The following is a 20,080-nucleotide window of genomic DNA, read 5'->3' as shown; positions in this document are numbered from 1 at the left end:
TTACAAACTAAAAACACAGATTCCTCTTGAGCCACAATTGTTTTTACTGAACGATCTCTCGATATTAACTAGTCATAAACCCCAAAAGATCCTAATAGGCAGAATACTATTAATGGCCAGGGTCCTGATCAGTCGGAGTTGGTTTGCATGTCAGGCCCCAGAAGTAAATAAATGGATAAATCTGGTCAATAAGGTGAAAAATTATGAGCGGATTCTCTATAAGCAGAGGGGTGTAATTGAGAAATGGGCTAAGATATGGGATGGCTGGTAACTCTGATAGGATTCAATGAATGTAAAAATTACTATTCTATATTATATCTAATTTTTTATTTTTTTTGCCCCCTCTTCTCTCCTCCCTTCCCTTAATTTTTTAGGGGGGGGGGGTAGTAGGGGGAGGAGAAGAGGTGGGGGGGAAAATAAGTGGGTTTGAAAATGTATACTGATTTTCAATTATATTTTCGTGTACTGCTTGTATAGTAATAAAGTGTTAAATAAAAAAAATAAAAAGTACGCTATAAAAGTTGTGAATAAACACACAGCTTAGGCTAACTTCACACTTGTGGAAGGTTGTCCCTGGAGAAAAGTTCAGACTTTGGAACTGGACACCGGATACGCCAATCTGGATGTGACAGACCAAATTTTTGAGACACATCCGGATGAGGATCGGTCTTACAAATGCATTGCAAGAACGGATCCATCTCTCCGCTTGTCATGCGGACAGACGGATCCGTCTTGGTTTGTTTTTCTAAGTTTAACTGGTCTGCTCATGCACATACCCAAATGACAAATCTGACATTGTGGAAATTTGAATGCTGGATCTGGCAGTACTACATTTGTATGGGGACAAATGCCGAAACCCCCATTCAGGCAAGTCTACAGTTTTTAGCACCAGAGATAAAACCGTTGCATGCTATTGTTTTCATTTTTTTCCAGAACAGACAAATATACTGTACTGAAGACATCCTTGTGCATTCAGAACAGATTACTCTCCATTCAGAATGCAAGGGGATATGCCTGAGCAGTTCTTTTTCAGTATTGAGCCACTGTGACGGAACTCTATGCTGGGCAAGATAAACGCTATTGTGACAGTTTAGGCTACTTTTACACTGGTGTTGTGGCAGGCCAAGGGTCAGCCACGTGATGATCGTTGCCTCGTGTTCAGGTGAATGACGTCGACGGAGGAAAATGACAGAAGTCTGAGTATAGTTCAAAACCTTGTCAGGAACCCAACATGAAAGTGTCCTGGACCCTTTATTTATACACAGTTCAAAGGGTGTAACCCCTCAAAGTAAAACATGATTGGTTTACAGACATTTCAATAATGGCTTTTGAATCCATCTATTGATTGGTTAGTATTTTACAGTTTTCACTTCTCCAAAAATGTGTTAACTAATGAGTTTAGTTTTTTTTAGCAAGAGATGCATATTTTGGTTAGTAGTACGTACAAACCTTATCTTAACACACACAGTTCACTTATATAGTTTTTTTTTAGCTTACACTTGTTCTTTTCCAAATGTCACCACATTATATCACGTATACAGAGAAGTGAAAAACATCTTATGAATTTTATATCCACTTTCAGAAAAGCTGAATAATTTCCTTAACATTTCCCTCTTTTTTTTCCAATTTTTCTGTTCACGTGGTAGATGTTTTGTTCTGAAGGCTTCATTTTATCATGTGTGTGTGTGTGTCTTGCTAACTACTAACCTGCCTGGACAAACAAATGACCCCTTAGACAGCCCGTACTTCACAGAGTATACAGATAAGCTGCATAGACCATGCGATGCAAGCATCGATTCCAGTCTGTCTAGTAGTTGTCATTTAATTAAGCATACATACATTTTATTAAAACCACATACAGCACACAAACACACACTAAGTGGATGTAGGTGCAGCATTGTTGTTCCATGCATCATTGTCCATAGTTCTGGATACACCTTCTGCTCCTGTGTTGGAATCTCTAGGAGCTGGTAGGTCAGCTATACCTGCTAGGATCATCAGCAGTAAGCCTAAAAGTTTCTGTGTAGCTGTGGTCCTCTGTTGTAGAATCAGTAAGATGAACATCTTGGGCGTTGCTGTCCCTTGGTTGGACAGTGCTGTCAATCATGGCATATCCCTTGACCAATATGGTGAGTAGGCCTGGAACCACCTTGAAAGTCCACCTCCGTCCTCCTCTAGTCAACGTTATGGACACTTCGGTGATGGGAAACCTGGGATGGACACTTCCTTCCTGCCAAAGATGCGTCTCCATCCGAACTTCCACTTAGGTCCTAGAGCTACTTCATACAGAACAAAAAGTAATAAACGCAGTAACCGTACAACCTGAGTGATTCCATCTGGGACCCCCACTATAGTGACTCCATACTGTTGAGAGTATAGAGCTTGTGTGATCCCTAGGGTCTTCAGTATGTGTCCCATTGTCTCCCCAGTGAAGTGGGTACCTCTGTCTGACTATCACTTCTTGAATCCCATATCTGCAGACTACCTCTGACAATATTTTAGCAGTATTTTTGGCTGTAGCCGTAGTTACTGGCCGAGCTTCTGGCCAGCCTGAGAATACATCAATGGCTACAAGGACATACTCATATGTGCTCACCTTGAGTAGCTGTATGTAATCCACCTGCACTCTTTGAAACGGGTACAAGGGTTTGGGAGTGTGTTTCTTGGGGGTCTTTACAAACCTCCCAGGGTTATGTCTGGCACATGTAAGACAACCCTGAACAAACTCTTTTCAAAGAGGGTCTGAATTCCAGGTGCAAACCAATGTTCTAACACTAGTGCGCTCATAGCTCCTTTTGACAAATGAGTAGGGCCATGTGCTAATTTGGCCATCATCGGATACAAACGCCGAGGCAAACATGTTCTGCCATTTACCTGCCAGAGCTCTCCTGTCTTCATGACCCCCGCCTCCATCCATACCTTTTTGTCTTGAGGCGTTATCTGGGCCTGTAATTCCTACAAGAGCGACAAATCTGGCATAGTTGGAAAAAAACAATGTCAGGAGTGGCAGACCGTCTGCTTGTTTGGCTGCTTGGTCTGCTTGAGCATTTCCCACAGCTAGCGGATCATCTTGCTTCACATGGGCTGGCACTTTAACAATGGCTACCTCTGTTGGCAGCTCTAGGGCCTCTATGAGGCTCTGTACTGCTTCAGAATTTTTAATTGGTTTGCCCGATGAAGTCAGAAATCCCCTAGTTGTCCAGATAACACCAAAGTCATGTGCTACACCGAAAGCATACCTGGAATCAGTGTAACAATTTATTCTCAGTCCCTTACCCATTGTACATGCGTCAGTGAGTGCCTTCAACTCCGCCTCCTGTGCAGACGCACAAGATGGGAGTGGCTTTTGTATGATTACCTTACCATCTTGGATTACCGCATACCCGGTGACAAAGTGTCCTTGTTCATTATTCCACCATCTGGAGCCATCTACAAAATACTCAGCATCAGGATTAGTTAATGGTGTTTCAGTAACATTTGATAACCCTTTTGTTTCTGCAATCATCAATTCATGACAGTTATGATTTGCAACTGGATCAGACATTTTTACTACTCCCACTCCCCCCCTCTTCTAAATCCACTGGCATCAAAGTAGCTGGATTTAGAAGAGTACATCGCTGTAAGGTAATGTGGGGACTGAGTAGTGTCATCTCATATTTTGTGATTCTGGACAAATGTTTCAGTTTGGTGGTGTGTCAATACAATCCAAACTGGTAGAATAGTATGCAATGGGCCGCATACGGTCCCCGTGTTTCTGCATCAGTACACCTGAGGCAAATCCCCCTTGCTTGTGACAATACAATGTGAAACTTTGTTTGTAATTTGGGATGCCCAATGCTGGTGTTGTGGTGAGAGTGAGTTTTAATGCATGAAATGCAATCACAGCTCCTGGTGTGAGTTCAAAGGTCTCTCCTTTGAGGCAGTCATATAGTGGCTGCATCATCTGAGAGCAATCCTTAATCCAGGGGCGACAGTAACTGACAAGTCCAATAAAGGCAAGCAGAGCCCTTGGAGTACTTGGCAGGGGGTGCTGCTGTATAGCAGTAACCCTCTCAGTTGTGAGGTGTTTGGTACCTGGAGAAATACCGTGACCTAGGAAAATCACAGTAGATTTACAAAGTTGCAGCTTCTCTTTGGAGGCTTTACAACTATTTTCAGCAAGGAAAATAAGCAAAGATAAAGTTTATTCACACAGAGCTGTGACAACAAAACAACAGATCATCAATATATTGTAAAAGAACAGTGTCCGGCTGCCAGGACTGCAACACAAAGTGTAAAGCAGTAGAGAAAATATATCTGAGCTTACCAACACACGTGTGACAATAGATAAGGCATCATAAATGTTAAGTTTAACAGGCTTTGTTAGTGAGAGTTTAACAGACGTTCCCTCAACCCTTGACATATAAATGTAATCTGAGGAGATAAGCTCCTCAGCACATATTTTTCTTGTATTAGGGTATGGGCTGCTCCTGTGTCTACCAAAAAATCTGTTGAATTCCCTGTGTCCTCATATGTAGATGTGATGATTAGTTGTGGACCTGGGGTTGCGTCAAGGGGGTAGTTAACGTTGAGGGAACTCACAGGATTGCCGTCCAGTTACGTGGAGACTGAACCCCCACCTGCCTTTCCTGGAACCTGCCCTTAGGTTTAAAAGGTTGGTTAGCCATTATTGGCTTCTTTTTTTTTTTTTTTGTCTAGCTCAGCTCCCTTTGCTATGGCCACTAGGTCAGGGAACTGGCAGGTCCGCCAATCAGGGTGAGCCTTCTTTACAGCATCCCGTATGGGTGCTTTTAATCCGGACATAAATGTATGTTTTAGTAGTCTCATGTCCTTACTGTCTCCTGTCTCATACCCATAGTCAAACCAGAGCTGTTCTAAAGCTGTGGCATAGTCAGCTACAGTCTTCTTAGCGTCTTGTGTTTGCGTCATAAAAGGTATCAGTCTGATTGTCCTGTTGCTCTTTTACCCAGGGTTTAAGGGCCATGATAAATTCCTGGCCTGACTGGTCTGTGGCCTTATCCACAGGGACAGTACCAGGGGCCTTTGCCATCATTTGATTCTTAAGTACTTCCCCTCCTTTAGTCTCTAGAAGACTCTCCAGATCCGCCCAAGTGGCTTTATATGCGGTCTGGGTACTTTCCAATTTACGAAGGAAAGTACTGGGGACAGTACGGGGGTCTGGCAAAGTGCTACACATAGCCAGCAACTCACTAGGAGTCCATGGCCTATAAACCTCATAATCATGTGTTTCCAGTTGCCCAGCTGTTACTTTGGGGAGGGTATTATTGACTAATGGGTATAAGCCCACACGAGAGTGTGGCTTGGGCCCCCCACAGGCTGAGCATCTCTCTCTTGAGTCTGGGTTCTGTTGTCCACAATTAGGACAAGTCCACCCCTCCAGGCTTTTATATGGAGGTAGTGCTTTGGGAGGGAGAGATTTTTGTTGTTTATGGGGGATAATACACCGTACTTCAGAAGGGATTTTTAATTCTTTTGTTGGCAATTTAATTTCATCCCATATTTCATACATAGTCCCTTTGTCAGTGTCTTTTGCCTTATGGGCAGTCAAAGTCATTCCCTGGGCTACATCATACCACATTGTGGCCTGGTCATATTTGTTATGGTCTTCCAACCACCCCTTAATTTAGTGAGAAATTTCTGCCATACTGGTTCATCCAATGTTCCATTCACACCTGCTCCCAATTTCTTTAGCTTTTGTCTACAGTCTTTGGTTGCTTCAGTGCCCTTTGCGCATTGCATAATATCAATTACAGAGACCCATTTCTCTGCTCCCTTCTCAGAGGAACGCTTACTCTGTGGAGCCCCCATCTCGTGGGTGGCTCCTTGTAATTCACTATCCAGGTACTCGCACACCTGGTGATTTACAACAGTGCTGTGGACACACTACCGAGGCAGCACTATCAGTGGTGCCGTGTACACACTTCCGAGGCGGCATTACTAGTGGTGCCGTGGACACACTTCCGAGGCGGCACTACTTTTTCTACTACCAGTGGTGCTGTGGGCACACTTCCGAGGCAGCACTGATCCACTGGTCTGGCAATACTACAATATAGTCTTGCCCTCACACAGAGTAACTCACACGTCCTCTCTGGGGTTACTCTCTGGAAACCCCTTAAACCCCTCTACGTTCTTTCTATGGCACAGGTACTCGGGTGTCGGGTTTTTCCATGATCAATCTTGTCCCCTGATGAGCCTGACGACAACCAGGCGAAACGCGTAGGGACGCTTTTGAACATCTTCATTTCTCTACTTTTTCTTTTTTGATATTCACCTGGATATTCACCTTCACTATTGTTGGGTACTTATATTGTTCTAAATTGTTATTTTTTTCTGTATTTTAGTATAGGTCATTAATTAATTAGGGTAGTCTCTCTCCTCCCCTATTAGGGTCCTTACAGGGTCATCAGGAGGCACGAGAAACGGGATCGCCCTTATCAGGGCGGCTATTCCGTATTCAGGTAGGGAATCCTACATCAGGGCCAGAACTAGGGATATTTATCCCAACAGGTCCTCATTTACCCACTCCAACCCTTACCATATAACCTTAGTGGGAATTTACTACCAGACCTATAATTGTCTTTTTCCATATTCATTTTTGTTATTTGTTCATTTTTTGTATTTATAAAAGGGTGTAATTACTTTTATATAATAACAATAAAGGTTATATTTTAGAATGGTGGTAGTTCTGTGAAATTGTTTATATATATACCTCCTCATTCTGTTAACAGATTCCCCTGAACAGGATTGTGTTCAAACTGTGATTAATTTTGTCTTGTTTCGAATTTCATAACTATATGAATCAAATATCCATCACAATATCTATGTGATGGCCGGCTTTTTAAGCACGCAGACTAATGAAGATAGGTGGCTAACAGAAGCCAGTGAGATTTTTTCCGACAAAGAGTTAGTTCTATCTAATATAACCACTCCCTCAATTAAAACTATTTTTAAAGACCTGTATGACATCCATAAGGAATATATCAAAACGTGGTGGGAGATTCAATCCCTAAATAATTATATAAAAAATTCAATTGTCCCTAGTGGCCTCAGAATATATATTCGCCCAGCACCACGGATCAGTAGTCCAGAACTACTGGCGAAATGGGAAATTGAAGCCACTGCAAGTTCAATTAGATTTATGGGCTTGCTGCTCGAGCAAGAAAAGACTAATATTGAACAGCTTGAAAAGAAAAAATTGACCTTAACAGAGACAGCATTAAAGTTTAGAGACCACACTGACTTTGCCAATAAAGAACTTGAATTACAAAATAATATAGAAAAATATAGATCAATTCTTGTTGAAAGGAAACACAGACAGTTTTCAAAGGATTTAACTGAGTTTAAAAACAACACGGCCTACATTACCAAAGGAGTGGCAAAAAGGGGCTCAATTACTGATACATCAGCATCCGAATTAGAAAGCTCAGACCCCGAATCATCCACCTATCATCCACAATACCCCAATCAAAGATCTAATTGGAGGGGAAGAGGACGATACAGAGGACGCAATAGGTATTCGGCCCCAAGACCCAATTGGCGTAACGAACAATATTCGAGTGGTTACGTACCTAGACCATGGGGTCAACAAAACAGGGGTGGTTTGGCAGATGGGGCGAGACTCAATCAGGAACAATCCGAACAGATATGTTATACATCTGGGTCATCATCCTCATCAGCCACTCCAACTCCAAATATTCAAACTATAACCACAACTCCTGCGGCTTTTTTAGGCCCACCACCACCCAACATTTATGCGTTGAGAGACCGCCAATTAACGCAATCTCAGACCAACAAAAAATAGATAAATCATGTACAGAGAATACTTTAATCATTAATCTATCAGGGAAAATTCTGTCAGAAGATGAGATATCTGTACTAAGAAAGGGACTTACATATGCACCAACAACTAGATTTGATTGTTTCGAGTGGATTAAGGACATACAATTATTTACCAGAAAATTACGCTGGCATAAAATCTTTGTAACTTCTGACCTTAAAAGATGCCAGGAACTAGGCCTAGAAATGGGGGACTTAGAGGGCATGGATATCCTTATGCATCTTTTAGAAGAAAATGAACGACCAAGAGGTCAGGGTCCTTTTACGACCTTAAAAAATAAAAGTGTAAAAATGCCGCCAAAAACTTTGAATGATGCCAACATTGACATCTTTCTTAAATCAGTAACACGGGATTTGGAAAAAATAAGATACACCACTCCCGGAAAAAACTATACCCGGGCTGAAATAACGGCATTAAAAAATCTCAATACAAATAAGGACATCATCATCAAGCCCTCTGATAAAGGGGGAAACATCGTCGTCCTCTCGGTACAACAATATAAAGATATGTGTCACTCTCTAGTCTCTGATAAAAACAGCTATGTGGTCTTAAAGGGGGATCCGACTGAGAGATTTCAAACTGAACTTTCTCAGATCCTTAAAGAGGGCCTAGAAAATAAATGTATAGATCGGAAAGAATACGACTATCTGCTAACCGCGACACCAAAAATAGCGACACTATATGGACTCCCAAAAATACATAAAGGGACATCTCCCCTAAAGGGACGCCCCATAGTATCGGGAATAGAGGGCCTTACGCATCATTCCGGTATCTATATCGATAAAATTCTACGCCCCTTTGTCTCTACACTCCCTTCATACCTACGGGATACAACAGACTTACTACGAAGAGTTGAGGGAGTCAATATAGAGCCTGACAGTTGGTTCGCATCAATCGATGTAGAAGCCCTCTATACTTCCATCCCCCACAACAAGGGCTTATCAGCGGTAAAATATTATCTGGACTCAAGATCAATGGATCTATATCAACACAATCAGTTCACCCTTCAACTCCTTAATTTTGTATTGACGCACAACTATTTTATTTTTGAGGACCGCTTCTACCACCAGCTCAGGGGCACTGCGATGGGTAGCCCTTGTGCACCCACCTACGCTAATCTGCTCCTGGGCTGGTGGGAGGACACGGTCGTCTTTTCTGAATCTATGTCATCTTGGACCAAATTTATCACACTATGGTCCAGATACATAGATGATATTCTATTACTTTGGTCAGGTACAGCTAATCAATTTGAACAATTTATGCATGTCCTGAATTTGAATCATATCGGACTTTTTTTCACCTCAGAAATACATCACAATACCATCAATTTTTTGGATGTATGCCTGACCAGGGATGAACATAATCACATTAAGACGACTCTGTTCAGGAAAAAGACTTCTACCAACAGTCTGTTACGTTGGGATAGTTTCCACCCTATCCCCCTCAAAAGAGGCATCCCCAAAGGCCAGTTTCTAAGAGTTCGGAGGAACTGTTCTGACGACCATAGCTTCACACATGAAGCATCTAAACTTTTTGATAGGTTCAAACAAAGGGGTTACCCAGATCCATGCCTTTTCCAAGCATGGGACTGGGCCACCTCAAAAAATCGTACTACCTTACTCCAACCGCAACCTAAGAAAATAAATTTCCAAGATCCAATTAGAATCGTCGGCACCTTCGACTCAGAATCCAGACAGATCCGAGACATCTTAAATCGCTATTGGTCCCTTCTTAAGACGGATCCCGACCTAACGCAGGTCTTACCAGAATATCCGGCGATCACTTATAGACGTGGACGTAATATAGGCGATACATTGGTCCATAGTCACTTCGAGTCCCCAGAAAAGAATACATGGTTGTCGAACAGACAGGTGGGCACTTTCAAGTGCGGTAAATGCAAAGCTTGCACATTCATAGCCCCAGGCAAAACATTCATGAATAGCCGGGCAGATCGGACCTTTTATGCCCGCAGCTTTGCCAATTGTAACACCTCTGGATTGTCTATATGGCCGAATGTGACTGTGGGCTCATGTATGTCGGGAAAACCAAAAGAAGTTTCAAAAAACGTATCCTCGAACACATCGGGGATATTCGCAATAAACGAGATAAACCAATATCCAGACATGTATGGATGAATCATGCAGGGTCCAGTAAAAGCATCCATTTCTTCATGATCGAGGTTTTGAAAATGTCAAAGCGAGGTGGTGACTTAGATAAATTATTAAAACAGAAAGAATCTAGATGGATCTTTAGATTAAATACGGTCACACCAGCAGGACTAAATGAAAATATAGATTATGCGTGCTTTATTTGAGGCCTTTTATCTTACAGGATCAACCTATCATGTATATAGTACAACATATGTTGACTGGGTAGTTAACCGCCCTAATTTTGATCCTCATTTATATATATCAGTTAGTCACACCCTTATTAAATCTAACCACCCACTGGTAATTTATCAAATAGGGTATACACTATCTACTGATGTATCTGACTCATTTTGATATCCCTCATGTCGTCACATTATATCCCCCCCTTACTTCTTCATATTCATCCTGGGAAGTTTATTCTTCTCCCCTTGGCAATAATAATTGGTTATTTACAGTTTCATGTATTTTCTCCCCATTTATCTATTCTTGATTCCGACTGATAGTCACCTGACCGGCCCTTGTTGTCATATGTGAGCAGCGGCACCTACACGTCATCCTTATCTCCACGCTCCGGACCTATAGCTCCACCTAGTCAGATGTCCGATAGTGTGACATCACTAAGTAACGTGACCGGCACTTCAGTCACGTGTCTGTGTTGATTCTTTGACTACCATACTGCGGTCCTTATCTCCTTCTAACTCACGCCCCTGGATTTGTGACCTCATCTGGTCACATGTTGCGGCTACGCCTCTGACCCGATCACGTGGTGTACGTCTGACGTCAGACGTCAGACGTGATGAACTTTTGATCCTATCAGAGATCCGGTAGCATTATTTAAAGGTAACAACGCTGGCAGCACACTGCTATCCTATTGACCGGACGCCAGCATGCTATCAGGATGCACCAACAGACACTGGCCTCTCAACCTATGAATATCATCAACGGCCCATTATGTGTCCTTGGGGAACGCAAGTACCGCCTATCATTATAGCATCATCTAACTGCTACCTTTATTGTATAATATGTTGACAGTTCTGCCATATGACAGTATTATCTGACTGCCACTATTGTTGCGCCACATATTGACAGTTTTGCATTATGACTGTACTAACTGCTCCCAATGTCGCATTATATGTTGACACTCTATGTCTGATCTGGTATATAGACTTAGACTGATTATTTGAATTAGTGACATACTGTTGATTTTCATACTATGGTTGATAGTCACATTCTTATACCACTCCTTAGGCCTTACAATTTTTTGGTCCTTGACTACCAACCTACTACAATACTCCATGTGGGATATACATATGTGTATATAAATTGGATTGTGATATATAGGAGTCATCTCCGGAGGGATTATATATACTTTGACCCTATCTCTCAAGTCCATAACTGACATGATATCGATTTTTGTCGGACTAACTAACCAGCTATTAGGCTGATAGAGTATTTATACTTATTTGAGCCAGTGGTTTTCTATTATGATTTTATTAAATATCAAAATTAACTATCAAAAATAAATGAACTAAAGTGTATATAATAGTACATTAGGTACTCGGGTGTCGGGTTTTTCCATGATCAATCTTGTCCCCTGATGAGCCTGACGACAACCAGGCGAAACGCGTAGGGACGCTTTTGAACATCTTCATTTCTCTACTTTTTCTTTTTTGATATTCACCTGGATATTCACCTTCACTATTGTTGGGTACTTATATTGTTCTAAATTGTTATTTTTTTCTGTATTTTAGTATAGGTCATTAATTAATTAGGGTAGTCTCTCTCCTCCCCTATTAGGGTCCTTACAGGGTCATCAGGAGGCACGAGAAACGGGATCGCCCTTATCAGGGCGGCTATTCCGTATTCAGGTAGGGAATCCTACATCAGGGCCAGAACCAGGGATATTTATCCCAACAGGTCCTCATTTACCCACTCCAACCCTTACCATATAACCTTAGTGGGAATTTACTACCAGACCTATAATTGTCTTTTTCCATATTCATTTTTGTTATTTGTTCATTTTTTGTATTTATAAAAGGGTGTAATTACTTTCATATAATAACAATAAAGGTTATATTTTAGAATGGTGGTAGTTCTGTGAAATTATGGCACAGGAAGCAAACAAATACTGCAATCAAAATGATTATAACTGCAACCACCCAATCTAAACTGGTATCATAATACCCACGCATGTATACACTGTACAGCACAGGAATTGGCAACAATGCAGTAATTCTTCCTCACACAATATCAGCAGGCACTCAGTACATGGAAAACCACACAGTATGACATAACATTGAAACCACCCCTGACCTCAGGCGCCTTTTCAGGTACCAACAAGGAACTGCAGGGCCCCTATCCAATCTTACTGGACAGCTTTATACACACACTTCTCACAGCCTCCTCCAGGATAGGTCCATCAACCCTTTCTCCACCAGAACCAGACGCCTCCACAGTCAGGGACCGGACAAGCCAGTCAGCGAGCTCTAGACTTTCAGCTTGGCTCAGGAGGAGCAGGGCCAGACCCCTCCAAGATTCGGCTTATCTCAGCCACTCACACATTCGTGCATTCATACGCCTAAAGACAGTTTTGCACATATAAGGGAAATAATACATTCACCAGAACACGGTACAGGCACCACGCTCACACACTACACTGCAGAACAGTGAGCAGAGCTCAGGAGACAGGTAGTAACACAATGGGTTACTTACAGTGGTCTTCCTGGGTCCTGGTCTCCGTATCACGATCTGCAGCTAAGAGAGTTGTTGTGGTGTCCGCAATTCTCCACCAGAAAATGTTGTGGCAGGCCAAGGGTTCAGGTGAATGACGTCGACGGAGGAAAATGACAGAAGTCTGAGTACAGTTCAAAACCTTGTCAGGAACCCAACATGAAAGTGTCCTGGACCCTTTATTTATACACAGTTCAAAGGGTGTAACCCCTCAAGGTAAAACATGATTGGTTTACAGACATTTCAATAATGGCTTTTGAATCCATCTATTCATTGGTTAGTGTAACGGTCACGTCCACACACACACAGGGGAAAGGATAGTGACCACTGCGCTCCACCCTCACCCCTGGCCCTGCCTACTTGCCTCACGAGTCCTGATGACAGGGGACAACTGGACGACAGTCCCTAACTTAGGATACGTGCAGGGAAGACAGACAAGACAAAATACGGAACATGCTTCCAAACAGTCTCCATTCCACTCTGGAGGCGGAGAACAAAAAGATGCTTGTAGCGTTTGGATGTCCGTCTAACGAAACTGATCCAAACGGATCCGCCCAGACTTACAATGTAAGTCAATGTGGACGGATCCATTTACAATGACACTATATGGTGCAATTGAAAACAGACCCGCCTCCAATTGACTTTCTGTGTAAGTCAAAAGTGATCCGTTTGACTTCTCTTGAACCAAATGTATAAATTAATAATATTTTAAAAGTAATATTTTTAAAAAATGGAAATGCAAACAGATCCGTTCTGAATGGATACAAGCGTTTGCATTATAGGTGCGGATCCGTCTGTGCAGATCCCAGACGGATCCACACTTTATGCAAGTGTGAAAGTACAGTTTTTTAACCATAAATTTTATGGCTTATTACAACATTAATGTAGTCTATCTTTGTAATATGTAAAACATTTTTTTTATTTTTAGATATTTTCAAAGAGAATACTTTTGCAAAATTTGCAAGCAGGTACAGTATTCCAAAATGATGAAGAGTTGTAAAGAATCCAAGACATCCAAATACAGTTTTTCAACTAAGGCTACTTTCACACCTGCGTTCGGGTGTCCGCTCGTGAGCTCCGTTTGAAGGGGCTCACAAGCGGCCCCGAACGCATCCGTCCAGCCCTAATGCATTCTGAGTGGACGCGGATCCGCTCAGAATGCATCAGTCTGGCGGCGTTCAGCCTCCGCTCCGCTCAGCAAGCGGACCCCTGAACGCTGCTTGCAGCGTTCGGGTGTCCGCCTGGCCGTGCGGAGGCAAGCGGATCCGTCCAGACTTACAATGTAAGTCAATGGGGACGGATCCGTTTGAAGATGACACAATATGGCTCAATCTTCAAACGGATCCGTCCCCATTGGCTTTCAATGTAAAGTCTGAACGGATCCGCTCAGGCTACTTTCACACTTAGAATTTTTTCTAAGTTATAATGCAGACGGATCCGTTCTGAACGGATACAAACGTCTGCATTATAGGAGCGGATCCGTCTGAGCAGACATCAGACGGACCCGCTCTGAACGGCAGTGTGAAAGTAGCCTTAATTTTACCATTGTAAATTTGTTAACAAATAAGGAATTGTAAAGTATGGACAAATGAGGCCCAAATAGTGTAGACCAGGGATGTCCAAACTTGGCACCTTGAGATGTTTCTAAACTCAAACTGCAAGGTTGCTTACAGCTTTCAGCCTACAGCAGGGCTGGGTGGAAGTTAAAGTGTTTCAACAGCTGGAGGGCCAAGTTTGGCCATTTCTGTTGTAGACCGTTATGGAAAAATCTGCCAATATTAATAATGACCTACTATATTAGTGTACAGTGACAAATCAATGTCATTTGACAGTGTACAATGCTGCTTTCTCAATATTGTTGGAACATTGGATATATCTCCAGTAGTTGGTACACTTTTCTTGTGTTGCTGTTTGCAGACCTCTGGACTTTCACCAGGAAATTTGTGTGGCCCTGCTTGCACTTCCACGTGCCTTGGTGTATCAGGTTTGGATTTATCTGGCATTTTGTTTCTAAGATGTGGAAAACTTCTCTAATACAAATATGTAATACCCTATATTTTAAGGATAAACATGTTTATGTTTTTTGTGTTACAGATTAAAGTTAAAAGATTCATCAAACCAAGGAGACCGTTGTTTTACATACATTTTCGCGCAAAATGGCTTCCAGCAGTAAGTTTTTTTTTTTTTTTCAAAATTTTATTCTATTGACACAGGAAAATATAAAAAGAGAGCAGCACCTTTTACAAGAAAGGAACTATTTGCAATGGTTAAATATATGGATGAAATGGGTTATGAGGAAGCGTGTCGTGGAGAAGTTCATGAGAAAAAATGTAGAATCCTACTTGAGCTTTCAAGCCTACTGTATAATGAATATGGCACAAAACATACAAGACGTCAAATTCTGAAACGCTACTCCAATTTGAAAGTTAGACAGAGAACTATGTTGGCATCGATTCGAAAGTCCATTGCTCTAGGTAAATATTTTTTTTTTTTTTTTAAACTTTCGATCAACGGCATATATTTGTGAAAAATAAATACAACTAGCATCTGTTTTTAAAGAATTCCATAGTTTTTATTTCTGTTTTTATTTCTGTTAGTGAAAATTTTTCTCAAGACACACAAACTCCAAAAAAAGAGGTTTCACACTAACATTATGGCTGCCATTGTTGTTTAGGCCTCAGGCACATGATAGTTCTGTTTTTTGGGGATTGCCAACCACAAATCTGCCAAAACTGAAAGCCGCCCCAGTGGCTTGCACAATTTACCAAACCCAACGGCCGGCCCAATGTACAAATGCCTAATCTTTTCTGCAAAATGGACAAGATTATTTATTTTTTTATTGCAAGCCCCACGGAACGGAGCAACGGATGTGAACAGCAGATGTAGTAGTGGGCGCATCTTTGGTGGGCCTATTGAAGTTAATGGTTCTGCATCTGAGCAGACAAAATGTTGTCTCGGATGCTGACCCAAACAACGGCCGTGTGCATGTGGCCTAAATGTTAGAACAAGATGTAAAATAAAAATTGATGAATGAATAAAATTGAAGAACATATCCATTCTGCGGCCCTACACTTGTATTATGAGTGAAGCCTTTATAAGTCATTACATTAGCTATTAAGCCTAATTGAAGTCTATTTTAAGTGTCTAAACACAGATCTATCTGGGTCCCGTTTTGCAAGATGTAAAACAATGGCAAATGTACAGGTCTTTGAATTCCTAGATGATGCATTTTGCTTTCCCATACACTTTGATTAGGCTAGGAAGCCAATGGCTAGGAAGCCAATGAAATGGCTTTTTAGCATTATTTTTGGCCAATTCCATTATTTAACCTTATAACCATGTGATAAGGGAAGTCCAAACTCAAATCCCTTATGCTAGCCTTACATCACCATTATCTGGAAGTTTTAACTCTTAAAATCTAAACACATTTCAGATTATATGATTGAGTTGTTGGAGTCACCGTTGTTCCACAACAACATATTTGTACTACAATAGAGGCTTGCTTAAACTTTAAAATACTTTTTTAGTGGGCTGACAGGTTGCAGTGCAACATGGTTGAATCCAATTGCTATTTTTACATTTTTAGAACCTTTCAAATCCTGTATGGTGGACAATTGTGTACATTTTAAAAAGGAGCATAATCAAATTGGATATTGGCCCTTTACATACAGTACATTTGCAACATATATATATATATATATATATATATACACATATATATACATATATACATACACATATATATACACACACAATTTTTTAAATATACATTTTTTACAGTCAACATTACTATTTGTATTAATAATATATTTGTCAATACAGATGGAAAAAGTGGAGAAAAAATAGTTACAGTTAACAAGAAAAAAAAAAAAAAATGATCCAAAACAAAGCAGAGGAACAATTACAGGTTAAGTGATATCTATTTTACAATTTAAATTATTGTGACATATATAGTACTAATTTTATATTAATTAATTTTTTACATTTACACCCCAAATAGGATGTTGAATATCAACCTGAAGATATTATAACTTTAAATTTGGAACCAGTTGAGATTGAAAATGCACCGGCAGTTACCCAAGAATGTCAATTGGCAAACATCACTGCAACGCTTGAGAATAAAATAGAATCTGAACTTCAGAAGCTGACTCTCCTTTTCCAGAACCAATTTAATTCTATAATGGAGGCCATAGATGATTTCAAGAAACACGTAGTTCAATTAGAGCAAAAAAGCATTTTATTCAACACATAAAAAGTGTTAATGTAATGTTTCAACATTTTTACACTGTTAAGTTAAATTTGGAACCTCAACGTGTTGAAATTTCCAAGTTCAAAAAGTTTGATTTGCAGAACATCTGTGAAAGAGAATGTTAAGTTATTAAAGTTATATTTTTTTTAAAATACGGATGGCTATCTGATTTCCGCTTAATAAACAGATTTTTTTTGGCCATCACTCATATGTTGGTTTTCATTTAGTAATTACAAACAGTGCTTATTTGTCTAAAGCAAATGCCGGTAGAATCACACAACAGAAGCATATGTTTGTTAGGTAGTTATTCTGTCTTTATGCAGAGCGCGTATTTGTAGTTAATAAAAACACTTTTTACACAAACTAAACAAATCACTAACTTTTCACAAAACGATGTTATGTTTAATAAATGACCGATGTTTCATGACAATGATAGTCTTATGCCTCATGCACACGACCGGATGCACACAAAACGAAATCCGCCCGTGTTTCCATCGGCAATTTGCCGAACGGAACAGTCTCTTGCAATATAAATGCCTATTCTTGTTGGCAAAGCGTAGACAATAATAGGACTTTTTTTTTTTTGTAGCGGGGCCACAGAACGGAGCCACAAATGGAGACAGCACACGGAGTGCTGTACACATCTTTTGCAGCCCCATTGAAGTCAATGGGTCCGCATCCGAGCCGCCAAAATGCCTCATCGCCACATTCCACAGTCAATTACTTAGAATATTAATTTTTAATGGGCCATCTAATTGGAAGTACTTTGCCCACTTGTACATGAATGCCCCGCCCTCATAAAGTCAGACTTTCAACTTCTGCAAAGATCTACATCCCCTGCCAGGGGCTCACACAGATTTTTAGCCATTTATGATGTAAGATACCCTTTACAATTATTGGATCACTACCAAAACACAGGCATAATTATGTAATTTTTATTTAATACATTCCTAAACTGTGATGGGTACCCTGCATCTGTAATTATTATAACGCTATGTGACCCACAATAACGCTGGAAGGTCAGGGCGGGTGCTGGCATGATGACTTAATGCAGGAGGAAATCTAGTCTGCAAGGTACCTTAGTGCATGGCCGTGTCCCAATTCAAGTCTGTACCTTTTTTACAAAACTAATGGTTTAACTTACCCCATTAGGAATACTGCATTATACATGTTTGTTTTTTTTTTTTTAAATGACAAAATGACAACACAAGGTGTAAAGGCAAGTACAACTAATAGTCAGTGCCACTAACATCAGGCAGTGTCTGGGTTAGCATCAGGCATGGCCAGACAGCTGCCGGAGCCCCTTGCTTCAGGGGAGGCCCACTGAGCTGCTAGGAGCAGTTCCATCAATCCAGATTGAATAACTCATTGCTGTCATGTCACTCACATTACCCCTTTGTGGGGCACCATCTGAGTCTCTCAAGGCTGGTGCAGCTTAAGACACCACCCCTCTACAGCTGACTGAGGAGAGAGACCATCATGTTTGAAGCAGCAAACTGAGTCCAGGCTCATGTCCTCGACCGTATGCCCTCCGAGAGATATGGTCCGTCAGCGGCCCATTTGTCCAGGAGCAACATACATCGTGCGCTTGGTATCACATAGCATATTAAATTGCTATGATGCTGTGCACATTGGGCCACCCACAAGACTATTCGGCACTCATAAGATCATATCAGTGCTGGACACTAGTCTGGGTGGCGGGCAGATGTGCACTGCATTATAGGCAACTATGATGCTGTGTGCTACCGTGTGCACGATGTATGCCGCTCAGGGACATATGGGCCGCTCACGGACGGTTTGGCTTTAAGGTGATACGGTCATGGTCATGTGCCCTAAGGCTGAAAGCACGCAACCAAGGATCATGGGCCGTGGGATACCAGCCTGGATTCAACCTTAATGCAGGAGTACACTCTTGTGGCTTGCCCTACATTTTCTGTCAAGTGTACACTCCTCCACAATGTGAAGATTATGTTGTGGCCGTTCATGTGCGCTACCATAATCCCACTATTTTACTGCCAAAGCCATGGGTCACTATTTGATTGTATAAAATTGAGTTCTTAGGCAATTGCGATCTAGCGAAGCTTGGATCTGCTCCCTTTGTGCTGTCGTTGTAGATCAGGCATCCTCAAACTGCGGCCCTCCAGCTGTTGTAAAACTCCAACTCCCAGCATGCCCTGCAGTAGGCTGATAGCTGTAGGGTGTTTAAGCATGCAGGGAGTTGCTGTTTTGCAACAGCTGGAGGGCCGCAGTTTGAGAATGCCTGGTGTAGATTGTAGTGCAGAGACCCGCTAGGATATCCAGGACAGGACACTGCTGGAGGGTTGAAGGAGTACTGTGGCCCCAACTACACCAAGCAGGATATGCAAAGAAGACAATAGTATAGCTCCACGCATGGCCTTCTGCTCACATGCATTATTATTGAGACCATGGAATTAGCCTTCAAAGCGTACATCAATATTCTCCTGCCCCTGTAAAATCAAAAAAATGACAATACCCATGCACAATACTTCCTCCTTTTCTTTCTGTTCTCCAAAAGGGTTATATTTTTGGGTGCCAGTGGTCTGCGGAAAACGTTGTCATTGTCTATGACGAGACAAACACTTTGATATACATGGTAAATTCACATAATATGTAACTTAAATGCAAATTTATTGATTCCTAAGATGCGAGGCCTTTGCAATTTTAAAATTTTAAAGGGTTAACCTGAATCTGCTACAGCCACCCCATCTGCCACGTCCCACAGTGTGAATACTATTACCCTGCTCCATGTGGTGCATGTGCTGCTTATTCCAGTACACTGTATATAAGTTAGGTTTTGTGGTGGAGCAGCCAATGGCAGCCAAGGAAGTTTACATAGCGTCAAGCTATTACATGTGTTCTTTTTGGGCAATACTGTGCAAAGGCAATAAAATACAGAAAATAGTTTTAAAAAAAACAAACAAACAAAAAAACAAACAAACGAGAATTGGTTACAATAAATTCAAAATGCCTTAATTTATATTCATAAATGTAAAAACTTAAATAACGGAAAATACAAGGAATTTCAAACCCAAAAAAAAAAAGTTAGATATAGAAACACTTTAAAACATTTAA

The sequence above is a fragment of the Bufo bufo genome, chromosome 1 (assembly GCF_905171765.1).
Source record: "Bufo bufo chromosome 1, aBufBuf1.1, whole genome shotgun sequence".
Taxonomy (NCBI): domain Eukaryota; kingdom Metazoa; phylum Chordata; class Amphibia; order Anura; family Bufonidae; genus Bufo; species Bufo bufo.
Note: the sequence above shows the minus strand (reverse complement) of the source record.